The sequence below is a fragment of the Hipposideros armiger genome, unplaced genomic scaffold, assembly GCF_001890085.2.
Source record: "Hipposideros armiger isolate ML-2016 unplaced genomic scaffold, ASM189008v1 scaffold_141, whole genome shotgun sequence".
NCBI lineage: Eukaryota > Metazoa > Chordata > Mammalia > Chiroptera > Hipposideridae > Hipposideros > Hipposideros armiger.
The window spans coordinates 52,471-65,129 of record NW_017731491.1 but is presented as its reverse complement, the minus strand read 5'-3'; the positions used below and the strand labels follow the sequence as shown (position 1 = coordinate 65,129).

General features: G+C 34.8%; 1 protein-coding gene across 1 annotated transcript in view; it reads right to left on the bottom strand.

The window, feature by feature from the left end:
• The window catches only part of TAOK1 (TAO kinase 1), a 145,733-nt gene that overhangs the window by 97,831 nt on the left and 35,243 nt on the right, over window positions 1–12,659 (bottom strand). The window lies entirely within an intron of this gene.

Sequence of the window (12,659 nt, the reverse complement as noted above, 5' to 3'; positions counted from 1 at the left end):
ACAATAACTGAAAACAACAATACATTAGAGGGAATCAACAGTAAATCAGATGAAGCAGAGGATCAAATCAGCAATTTGGGAGACAAGGTAGCAGAAAACCTCCAATCAACATTATTAACAATGGCCAAGATATGGAAGCAACCCAAGTGTCCATCGACAGGTGAATGTATAAAGATGTGGTACATATATACAATGGAATATTACTCAGCCATAAAAAGAATGAAATCTTGCTATTTGCAACAACATGGATGGACCTAGAGGGTATTACGTTGAGTGAAATAAGTCAGACAGAGAAAGACAAATATCATGATTTCACTTATATGAGGAACCTAAAAAATAAAATGAACAAAACAGAAACAAACTCATAAATAACAAATTAATGGTTGCTAGATGGGGAGCTGGGGAGGATGGTTGAAAAACGTGAAAGGGATTAAGATGTATGAATTGCCAGTTATGAAAGTAGTCACAGGGATGTAAAGTACAGCATAGGGAATATAGTTAATATTTTAATTATCTGTAGTGTCAGATGGGTACTAGATGTATCAGGATGGTGGTCACTTTGTAAGGTATATAAATGTCTATATACTATGTTGTACACCTGAAACTAATAGAATATTATATGTCAACTGTAATTGAAAAATAAAAAACTATTTTAGAAAATCAGGCCTAGACACATTATAATCAAAATGTTAAAAACAAATATGGACTAAAATTTGAATGACCACAGGTTTCTTGTAATAAACAATGGAATCCACAGAAAAATGGAATAGTATCTTTAAGGTGAGGAAGGGAACAAACTACCAATCCAGAACAGAATCCTTTATCTAGCAAAAGTCTTCTTAAGGAATGAAGCCCCGCTGACGAGGGAGATGGGGGTGGGGGGGAGGGACAGACGCTGATTTTTAGACGAAGAAAAACTAAGAAATCTGTTGCCAGCTGACCTGCTCTAAAAGAAATGTAAAATATTAAACAAAAGAAAGGAGAAATGTAAAATATTAAACAAAAGAAAGCAGGTGTGGGGGCCGGCTGAGTGGCGCGATGGTTAAGAACTGGCTTGGGATGCCAGAGAGCCCCGGTTCGGATCCCACATATGAGGGCCAGTGACACTTTCCTCTACAGCTAAGATGCTCAACAACAGCTCAACCTGGAGCTGGGCTGCCGTGAGTCACCTGAGACAGTAGGTGGGTTGCTGTGGGCTACCGTGTGTAGCCAGCAGCCAGAGTGAGGCAGGCAGCAGCCGCCGTGAGCGGCCGTCCAGAAGCCGGCAACTGATCTGCCTCAGCCGGGAAGAGCGCAATGATAATACCAACATGGGCCAGTGAAGCGATGTCCTCCACAACTAGACTGAAGAACAAAAGGACGGCAACTTGTCTGTTCCTCTTCCCCAATTCCCCAGCGCTGTTCCCATCCCCCCAATTCCCCAATTAAAAAAAAAATAAGAAAGCAGGAGTGGTTACATTAATATCTGACAAAATAGACTTTAAAGCTAGGACAATCACAAGTGATAAAAAGGGACATTATGTAATAACATGGTTCCATTAATCAAATCTAAAATTTGTATTTACCTGACAAAAGAACTTCAAATTACATGAAGCAAAAATTGATACAACTGAGAAGATAATTAAAACAAGTCTATAATTATAATGGTAGTCTCCAACATCCCTCTCTCAGAAACTTTTTTTAAAAAGTAATCTGAAAATACAAAGAACACTATCAACCAACTTGACCTCATGACATTTCTACAATATTCCACCTGACAACAGAACATACATTCTTCTCAAATGCACATATGATATTCCCACCAAGACAGATCATATTCAGGGCCATCAAACAAATATTAAGTGTAAAACATTTCAACTCATACAAAATATGTTATCTGTCCACAGTGTAATTAAACTTAAAATCGGTAACAGAAAGATAACTATTTTTTTAAAAACCCACAAAATTTGGAAACTAGACAACACATTTCTAAGTAACCCTTGTGTCAATAAATAAGTTTCAAGGGAAATTGGAACATATGAATTGAGTGAAAATAAAAATACAACATTATAATTTGTAGGATATAGCTAATGCAGTGGTCACACAGAAATTTAAAGCACTAAATGCTAAATTACAAAAAAAAAAAATCTCAAATCAGTAATCTAAGCTTCTGTCTTAAGAATCTATAGAAAAAGAAAACTTTAAATAAAACCAAAGATAAATATAAGAAAGGAAATACTAAATAACAGAGTGGAAATCAATAAAATGAGAAAACAAAAAGTCAAGAGAAAAATCAGTAAAACCAGAAGCTGGTTTATGGGTGGGGGTAAGTAAATAAAACTTAAAAGACTTGTGCCAAAATTAACCAAGGAAAACAAGAACAGACACAAATTACCAAAAACAGAAATTAAAGGGGGATATTACTATAGGCCCTAAGGCATTAAAAAGATGAGGAAATACAATGAACAGATCAATTTGACAATATAGATGAAATAGATAAATTGCCTGTACTTGACAGATATAAACTACCAAAACTCAAGTAGAAACAGATAATCTGAATAGTCATATGTATATTAAAGAAGTTAAATTCATAGTTTAAAATTTTCTATAGAATACACCAGTCCAGTGAAATTAGTTTCACTATCAAATAGTTTCACTATCAAATTGAATTAAATATTAAAGAAACAATTCTCTATAACCTCTTCAAGCTTACATGAGAGAATACTTCCAATTCATTGTATGAGACCATTATTACACTATCAAAACCAGACAAGAGCAGTTACAAAAAAATGAAAATTTCTGACCAATATCTCTCATGAACATAATAGTAAAAATCCTCAACAAAATATTAGCAAATCAACTCTAGGAATATATAAAAATGATAATACATTAAAACCAAGTTGGATTTATCCCAGAAATGCAAGGCTAGTTTAACACTCAAAAATCAACATAATTCTCCATTCTAAAAGACTAAAGAAGAAAAAAGCACATATCAATATAATCAGAAAAATGGATTTGAGAAATTCAACATCTATTCATGATAAAATCTCAAAAAACTAGGAATAGAAGGGAAACATTAACGTGGTTAAGGGTATTTACAAAAGCCAACAGCTGACATCATAGTTAATGATTATAAAGACTGAAAGCATTCTCCTAAAGATTAGAAACAAGGTAAGGATGTCCAGTCTAATTATTCCTATTCAGCATAGTACTTAGAAGTTCTAGTCCATGCAATAAGGAAAACAGAGGAAAGAAAAGGAATACATAACAAGGAAGAAATAAAACTGTATCTAGTTGCTGACATATTGTGTACATGAACAATCCCAAGGAATATACAAAACAGCAAGGGAAGAAAATGAATATAAGTCTATTGAGTAGAATGTACATCGTAAGAACGGTAAGCTCTGATGAAAGAAATCAGCCAATTAAATGAAGAGATATTCTGTGTTCATGAACTGAATGATTCAACATTGTTGAGGTCCTCCCCAAATTGATCCAAAAATTCAATGATTCATAGAGTCAACACAATTTCAATCAACACCCAACAGAATTTCTTGTAGATATCAAAAAACCTGATTCTAAAATGTATATGAAAAGGCAAAGGATCCAAATTAGTCAAAACAATTTTTAAAAAGCATAATAAAGTTAGGGGACTCACACTACCAGATTTCAAGATTTAATATGAAGCCACAATAATCAAGATGGTGTGGTAATAAGGATAGACACATAGTCCAATGAAACAAAACAGAAGTCCAGAAACGGACCCACAAAAATATAGTCAATTGATTTTGACAAAGGTACAACAGAGAAAAGATAATCTTTTTTGAAAAGTGGTGCCACAGCAATTGGAAATCCATACGTATGAAAATGAACTTTGACTCATATCTCACACCTTATAGAAAAATTAATTCAGAATGTTTAATTTAATGTAAAATGTTAACAATATGAAACATTTAGAAGAAAATGCAGATGAAAAATTTTATAACCTTAGGTTAGTCAAAGAGTTCTTAGATATGACACCAAAAGCATAATCTATACAAGGCAAAATTAGTATTTTGGACATTAAAATTAAAAACTTTTCCTCTTGCAAAGGACACTTTTAAAAGAAAAGAATGAAGTCAAGCCAAAGAATGGGAAAATTTATTTTCAAATCATGTATCTGAAAAAGGATTTGTATCCAAAATATACAAAGAATTCTCAAAATCTCAATTATGGAATATAGGGCTGCACACTCAGATGGTAAAACTATAAAGAAATTCCCAAAAGTTATTAATATTAGTATAAGTTCAGTATGATAGCTACTTTGGGGAAAAGGAGGGGTTGTAATTGGGGTGAGACATATGGAAGAACTTCTAGAGTAGAAGGCGAAGTTTTATGTCTTAGGTAGTGGTTACAAAGGAATTTTATTTATAATAATTCATTAAGCTATATATTTGTTTTGTGAATTTTCTGTATCTGTGTTTGATTTTATAAAGACAGAATAAAAACATTATATACACAATAGTTTTTGCAAAGAGGACAATACAACAAAATGGTATGGATTATTTTTAGGTAGTTAAAGCTAGTATATGGACAACATTCACAAGTCTGTACTTCCCTTATGGTCCAAATTTTCAACAATAATCATATATTCAATTTCTACAACGCAGGAAAAAAGGTTTAAAAAAAGATCCAACAATATTTGTGCATATTCTCCAGGAATACACCCATTTTGGATAGAACCAAATGTCCTGCAAGGCTCATACAAGCTTTCTTTAAAAAAAAAAAAAAAAAAAGCTATTTTAAAAATATCTAATCTGTTCTTAGGGAAAAGTATCATTATAGTAACTTACCATATTCTTCCTTCTAAAAGGGAATAGTAAAAATAAATTAATCCTATAAACGGCAAATGACATCTGTTTCTGGTTCCATAAAAACAGACCAGAGAAGCTGATCATTTATTAGGCTATTTAGGGTTGAATGTAAAAGGCATACACAATTCCTGTGGGTGGTACCATTTTGCTCAGTCCTAGAACATATATCTCTAAGAAAACTGATGAAACTAGAATATGAAAACCCAATATAATTTGTACTAAAAATCTCTCACAAAAATAGGATTTTCAGAATTAACTGTTCCACATATGCAAAACACAAGTCAAATAACTGACAATAACATCAGTCAAAACAACAAAAAGAAGGTAGGGGAAGGGTACTGATAATCACAGCATTTTCAGTATTACTTGAGAAATGCTACTTGGATGAACAGTGATATCATGGCGTCCCATCTTTTCAGACCCTTCAGATTTTCACACAAAGGACATTGTTGGTCTTAAGCAACTGCTTCAATACCATAAAGCTCTTTTCCTTACATTTAATCAGAGGTTTCAGGCTTAGAAAACAGCCAACTTAGTTAAACGTTCAATCCCTTTAAAGAAAAATAGACTCTACGTAGAATTATCAGAGAGATTATACTATCTACTATCTTCCATAACACACACACACACACACACACACACACACACACACACACACACACACACACTACTATATCACTATACCAATAACTAGAATGATAAATACAACTGAGAATGTCATCAGTAAGAAATTTGACATATAGCAGCCAGCGTGAGCGGCCAGCAGCCGCAGTGAGCAGCCGTCCAGAAGCTGGCGACTGATCTGCCTCGCCCGGGAAGAGCGCAATGATGGTACCAACTTGGGCCAGTGAAGCAACGTCCTCCACAACTGGACTGAAGAACAAAACGACAGCAACTTGTCTGTTCCCCTTCCCCCAATTCCCCAGCACTTCTTCCCATCCCAATTCCCCAATAAAAATCTTAAAAAATTTAATTTAACATATATAGGAACTCATATCAGGCTTAATCTGCATAGACACAGAACTCATGTGCTGCCTACTTTTAAATATTATATATTAATTACAAAAGTTTACGGTTGGAAGAAATGAAGAGATTACTTGGTTCCAAAAGGTCTTTTAATGGTGAGAAATACAGACTCAACTCCCTGAATCACTTTATAGTACTTGAAACTGAAATGAAAGAGAAAGATGAAAAGCAAGGATAATGTTAAGGATTTCACTGGACTGCTGGGTAGGAGAGCATGGGGCAGTATTATGAGTAGTTTAATTTTGGGCATTTATAAAGATATGAAGATTAGATTTTATTATAAAACAAGACACATGTATAAATAATGTGTAGCCATTTATATAAAAATAAGAAAATATATATCTATACACACACAGGTAATCTTGATATATCAGAAACAAGGATGTTTAGGAGGCTTATTTTTTTCCCATGGATCTTTCTATCTTTCAAATTTTTGTTCCCCAAATGTATGGATTACTTTTCAGTTTTTTTAGTTTTAAAGAAATACAAGTAATATTCTTTTCAAAAAAGGCCTTAGTTATACAACCTTACTAGTTACTGTTTTATATATGTCTTCTTGCTCCAATCAGACTAGCCATGTTCAACTTTTGCTCACTTTTCACAATTTACGCCTAATATTAAAAAATCTATGTAATTAAGATTAGAAATAGCAATGTCAAAATCTTCTAATGTTTAGTACAAAATACCAAACTTACATTGGTGTTTATTCAATATTTGCATAAAATAATCAATTCTACAGTGTTTTTTATGGGTGAAGAAGAGATGAAAAATAACAAAGAATGAATTTCACAGTTTATACAACTTGACCATGGACTAGAAAACCATTGCAAACTGGCAGCAGTTTATCTTGTACACCTAAATGATCACCTTCTGAGCTAAATCTCAAATCCTTACCATACCAAGAGTTAAGAAATGTGCTATTCGTATACCTTGCTCGTGGGCTTTCTTTCTTTCTTTTGGCAGGGTGGGGGGTAATTAGTTCAGCTATTATTAAATTTGAAAATGACAAATCAGATTATGTAATGGGAAATTTCAGCATAACTGATTTAAGTGTTGATTTAATAACACAACTGAAATCAACTTTACTTCTTCACATTTAATAGCACAAATATATTGTTTTAAAATGCCAGAGTATTTAATTAATGCCCTTTTTTTGTGGGTCATTTCATGTAAATCCATGAAACAGAATGAGAATATGGAAACAAAGCATAGTGAAAAGAAACTATATTAATAAACCTGAAGGGCTATTTTATTCCAAAAGAATAACCATTAGTAGAACAGAAACAGGACAAAGAACTATCCAACAACCAGAATGAGTAAATAGGAAACAAGACACAATCCATTTTTTTTTTTTTAAGATTTTTATTGGGGAGTTGGGGGGATGGGAACAGTGCTGGGGAATTGGGGGAAGGGGGAACAGACAAGTTGCTGTCAGTTTGTTCTTCAGTCTAGTTGTGGAGGACGTTGCTTCACTGGCCCAAGTTGGCACCATCATTGCGCTCTTCCCAGGCGAGGCAGATCAGTCGCCGGCTTCTGGATGGCTGCTCACTGTGGCTGCTGGCTGCTCACGCTGGCTGCTGTCTATATACGGTAGCCCATGGCAACCCACTGCCACAGGGGCTGCAGCCTACCCTGTCACCGGCGACTCACAGCAGCCCAGCTCCAGGTTGAGCTGTTGTTCAGCATCTTAGCTGTGGAGGTCAGTGTCACTGGCCCTCATATGTGGGATCCGAACGGGGCCATCTGGCGTCCCAAGCCAGTTCTTAACCATCGCGCCACTTGGCCGGCCCACAATCCATTCTTAACACAATGTATTAAAGGAGAGACAACAGGAAGCGTAATTAAAAATAAAACAATATGACAAATGTAAGCCTTAAACATCTTGATGACAAAAATAAATTGGGACAGATAAATTATTCTGCTTAAAATCCTCATTTGGCGAAAAAAGAAAAAGCCGAACCCATTCATTTAAGAGACACATAAAATAAATGAAACAAAAGTTGAAAACAATATGATACACGTGTTTAGTTAAAAGAAAAAAAGTAAGACACAAAATAGTGTATACACTACAGTATGCAACCATTTGTTGTTTTTGGTTTCTTTTGTTTTTTTTTAGCTGAGCCATCCTGCCACCTGTTGGCAGCTCAGCGGCAGCTCAGCTCGAGCCGGGACTTGAACTGCTGTTGCTCAGAGCTCACACTCTTGAGCGAGCTCTTAACCAACTGAGCCACTCGGCTAGCTGTTTGGTTTTTTTTAAGGCAGGAAAAATATATGTATGTATGTATTTGATTGTACTGCACAGGCTGTCTCTGGAATGATATTCTACAAACGTGTAGTATTATTTGTCTCAGGGGAAAGATACTGAGCTGGGCCTCTGAGGGATAAGAGTTGATTTTACACTATAGTTAAGTGCAGCTTCTGGAGCCAAAATGCCTGAGATAGAATTCTAGCTCCCTTGCTTACTAGCTGTATAATGTAGAATAAGTCACTTAGCTTGTCTCGGTATATTTCGAAACCATCTGTAAAATGGTACTATTTACTCTTAGGGTTGTATTGTATAGATATACTACATGAGTGATTTTCTAGGAAACTTATATATCATTATTATTGACTCCTGGAAACTTAGAAAGATAAAGCTCCTTACTATTCTATGTAATGGTGAAATATATTGCTATTATAGTCAAAAAGGATAAGAATGTCTCCTATCTTCTATTATTCAACATTATTCTAGAGGTCTTAGCTTTGTTAACATATGCCATAATACATAAGGAATTCCTACAAACCAATAACAACAAAAAGTAAGCAAGTTCCATGAATAAGAAATTCACAAAAGGGCCGGCCGAGTGGCGCATTGGTTAAGGGCTGGCTTGGGACGCCAGCTCTGAGCAGCAGGGCCCTGATTCGGATCCCACGAGGGCAAATGACACTGCCCTCAACAGCTAAGACGGTGAACAACAGCTCGACCTGGAGCTGGGCTGCCATGAGTCACTGCCGATGGCGTAGGCTACAGCCCCTGCTGCAGTGGGGCTGCCATAAGCTACCGTGAGTGGCCGAGAGCCAGTGTGAGCTGCCAAGAGCCTCCATGAGCGGCCATCCAGAGGTCGGTGACCAATCTGCCTCACCCGGGAAAAGCGCAACGATAATACCAACACGGGCCAGTGAAGCAAAGTCCTCTACAACTAGACTGAAGAACAAAAGGACAGCAACTTGTCTGTTCCCCTTCCCTGATTCCCCAACGCTATTCCCCTCCCCCAATTCCCCAATAAAATCTTTAAAAACAAAACAAAACAAATTCACAAAATAAGAATTACAAATGGTCATTAAAACATTTTAAAAATATGCTAGTAAAGCAGATAAACAAAATGTGGGATATAACAATAAAGAAAAACTGGGGCAGCCAGTTACCTCAGTTGGTTAGAGGGCAGTACTCACAATATCAAGGCTGCCAGTTCGATCCCCACATGGGCCACTGAGCTGTGCCCTCCACAACTAGATTGAAACAATTACTTGACTTGGAGCTGAGGGGTCCTGGAAAAACACACTGTTCCCCAATTAAAAAAATTGTTTTAATAAAAAAAAAATCAATGAAACCAAAAGTTGGTTCTTTGAAAAAATAACAAAATTGAGAAGACTTTTTAAGTAGACAGAACAAGAAAAATGAAAAGGCTCAAATTACTAAAATCAGAAATGAAAGCAGGGACACTATTACCAACCTTACAGAAATAAAAATATAATAGTATGACCAACAAAATAAATAACCTAGACGAAATGATAAAATCCTAAAATCACAAAACTGACTCAAGAAAATAGAAAATCTCACCAGACTTATAACAAATAAAGCGACTGAATCAATCAGTAATTGAAAAGCTTTCAACAACAACAAAAAGCCCAGGATAAGATGGCTTCACTGTTGACTTCTACCAAATATTTAAAGAATTAACAGCAACTCATTTTATGAGGGCAGTATTACCGATACAAAGTCAGATAAAGACATCACAAGAAAATTCTGGATCAATCTTTTATAAATAGTGATGCAAAAATTCTCAACAAAATAAACCATGACCAATAAGATTTATTCTAGGAAAGGTGGTTCAAATATTAAAATCAATCAATATAACATACCATGTAAATAAAATGAAGGAAAAAACACAATCTTCTCAATAGAAGAAGAAAAGGCATTTGACAAAATCCAACACGCTTTCATGACAAAAACACACAACAACAAACTAGGAAAAGAGTGGAATTTCCTCAACCTGATAAAAAGCATCTATAAGAAACTCACAGGTATCACCATACTTAATGGTGAAAAACGAAAATCTTTCTCCCTAAAATCAGGAATAAGACAAGGATGTCGCTCTCAATACTTTTACTCAACATTGTACTGGAAGTTCAAGCCAGGGCAATTAGACAAGAAAAAGAAAAGTCATCCAGATTGAAAAGGAAGAAGTAAAATTCTCTCTCTTCACAGATGACATAATCTTATACATAGAAAACCCTAAAGAATCCACAAAAAACTGTTAGAATAAATGAGTTCAGCAAAGTTTCAGGATACATTAATACACAAATACCAGTTGTATTTCTATATATGACCAATGAACATTCTGAAATGAAATTAAGAAAAAAATTCCACTTACAATATCATTTTTAAAATAAGGATTAATAAATAATAATAAAAGAAGTACTTAGGAATAAATTTAACCAAAGCAGTACAAGACTTAGAAAATGACAAAACATTGTTGAAATAAATTAAAGACCTAAATAAATGGAACAACATCCTGCATTCATAGATTGGAACTCATAATATCATTAAGATGGCAATACTAATTAAAATAATATACAGATTCAATGTAATCCCTATCAGAATCCAAGCTGTCATTTTGTAGATATGAACAAGTTTTTCCTAAAATTCATGTGTAACTGCAAGGGGCATAGAATAGACAAAACAATCTTTAAAAAGAAGAACATATTAGTAGGCTCATCTGGCTCAATTTCAAAGCATACTACACAAAGCTACAGTGATCAAGACAGCGTGGTACTATCATTAAGTACAGATATATAGACCAACGGAAGATAATTGAGAGTCCATACCTTTATGGTCACGTGATTTTTAGCAAAGGAGGAGTCAAGACCACTCAATAGGAAAAAAAGTCTTTTCAACAAATGTTGATGAGACAACTGGATATCTACATGCAAAAGAATGAATTTGGACCTCTATTTCATGCCATATATATTGGGTTGTCAGAAAAGTCATGACGCATTTTTGCAATGAAAAACATAGAAAAAATACCATGACTTTTCCAACAACCCAATAAAATTTAAATCAAAATGGACCAAAAACCAAGAGCTAAAATTATAAAACTCTTAGAGGGAAACACAGGTGAAATTTTACATGACCCTGGATTAGGTAACAGTTTTTCAAAAACACAGGCAATCAAAGAAATAAATAAATTAAGCTTTAAAGTTAAACATTTTTTCTCTAATTTTTCCATTAATATTTCCATCAAGGTTAAAAGACAACCTACAGGATGGAATAAAATATTCATTTAAAAAATCATATATTTGATAAGGACCTAATATCAAGAATATATAAAGAATGATTAATTGATTGATTAACCCAATTAACTAACCCAATTAAAAATGGGCAAAGATTTGATAGCCATTTTTCCAAAGAAGAATATACAAATGGTTAATAAGCACAAGAAAAAGTGCTCAACATCATATTCATTAAGGAAATGCAAATCAAAACTACAATGAGATTTTACTTCACACCCACCAGGATGACTATAATCAAAGAGTCAGATAATAACAGGTATTGGCAAGGATGTGGAGAAACTGGAACCCTTGTGCAGCGCTGGTGGGAATGCAAAATGGTATAGCCGCTGTGGAAAACAGTTTGGCAGTTCCTCAAAAAGCTAAACATAGAATTACCACATGACCCAGCAATTCTATTCAGCAAATCCATCCTGCATTTCCCACCCAGGATAATACCACCAGTATTCTTTGTGTCTCTGAGGACAGAAAACTAGATGTGATCTTTGAATTTTTCCCCTTCCTCTTTTTCCCTCTTAACATCAATCTAATAAAATGGCAAGTCCAACAGACTTGAAATCTCCTCCTCTATCCACTGCTGATAGCCTAGTTCAGGCCTTACTGGTATCTTACATAGACTAATACAATAACCTCTTATCTGGACTCTGATTTCATTCTCTCCAATTCATCTTTCACGTTGTTCCTCTAATTTTTTCCCATTAATATTAACAGATTAAGCCAGGAAATTCTTTTAAAAAGTCACAGAATTACTGCTCACTTTTTAAAAAACTCAAAGAATACCATAATGCTTATAGAACAAAGTTCACATCAGTAGATAAAGCATTCAACAACTCCACAATATGACTGAGTCCTTCCTTCCCAGTCTTTCCTTAGTGTATCCATCCCTTAGTCATAGCAATGTTTACCAAAGACCTCCATGCCACCTGAAATACTCTCCTCTCATCTTTAACCAACCTATCCTATTGAAATCTGACTTCAAAACCTAAACCCATGAAGTTTTCATAAAACATTATTTGAAATTAGTTGTTCACATGCCTTATGCCCCCCAGCTATATCATAAGGTTCTGGAGCTCCTCCACAGAACCTGGTGTTTCACATAGCCAATCAAAAAACAAAACAAAACAAAACAAAAAAACGTTTATTATAGCACAACTGATGTACTTGTATTTGAGGTTCAGTATTACTGAGAGATGTGATTCTGTGAACTTATTTCCTCTAATTATGTTATAAATTCCTTAATACTAAGATACC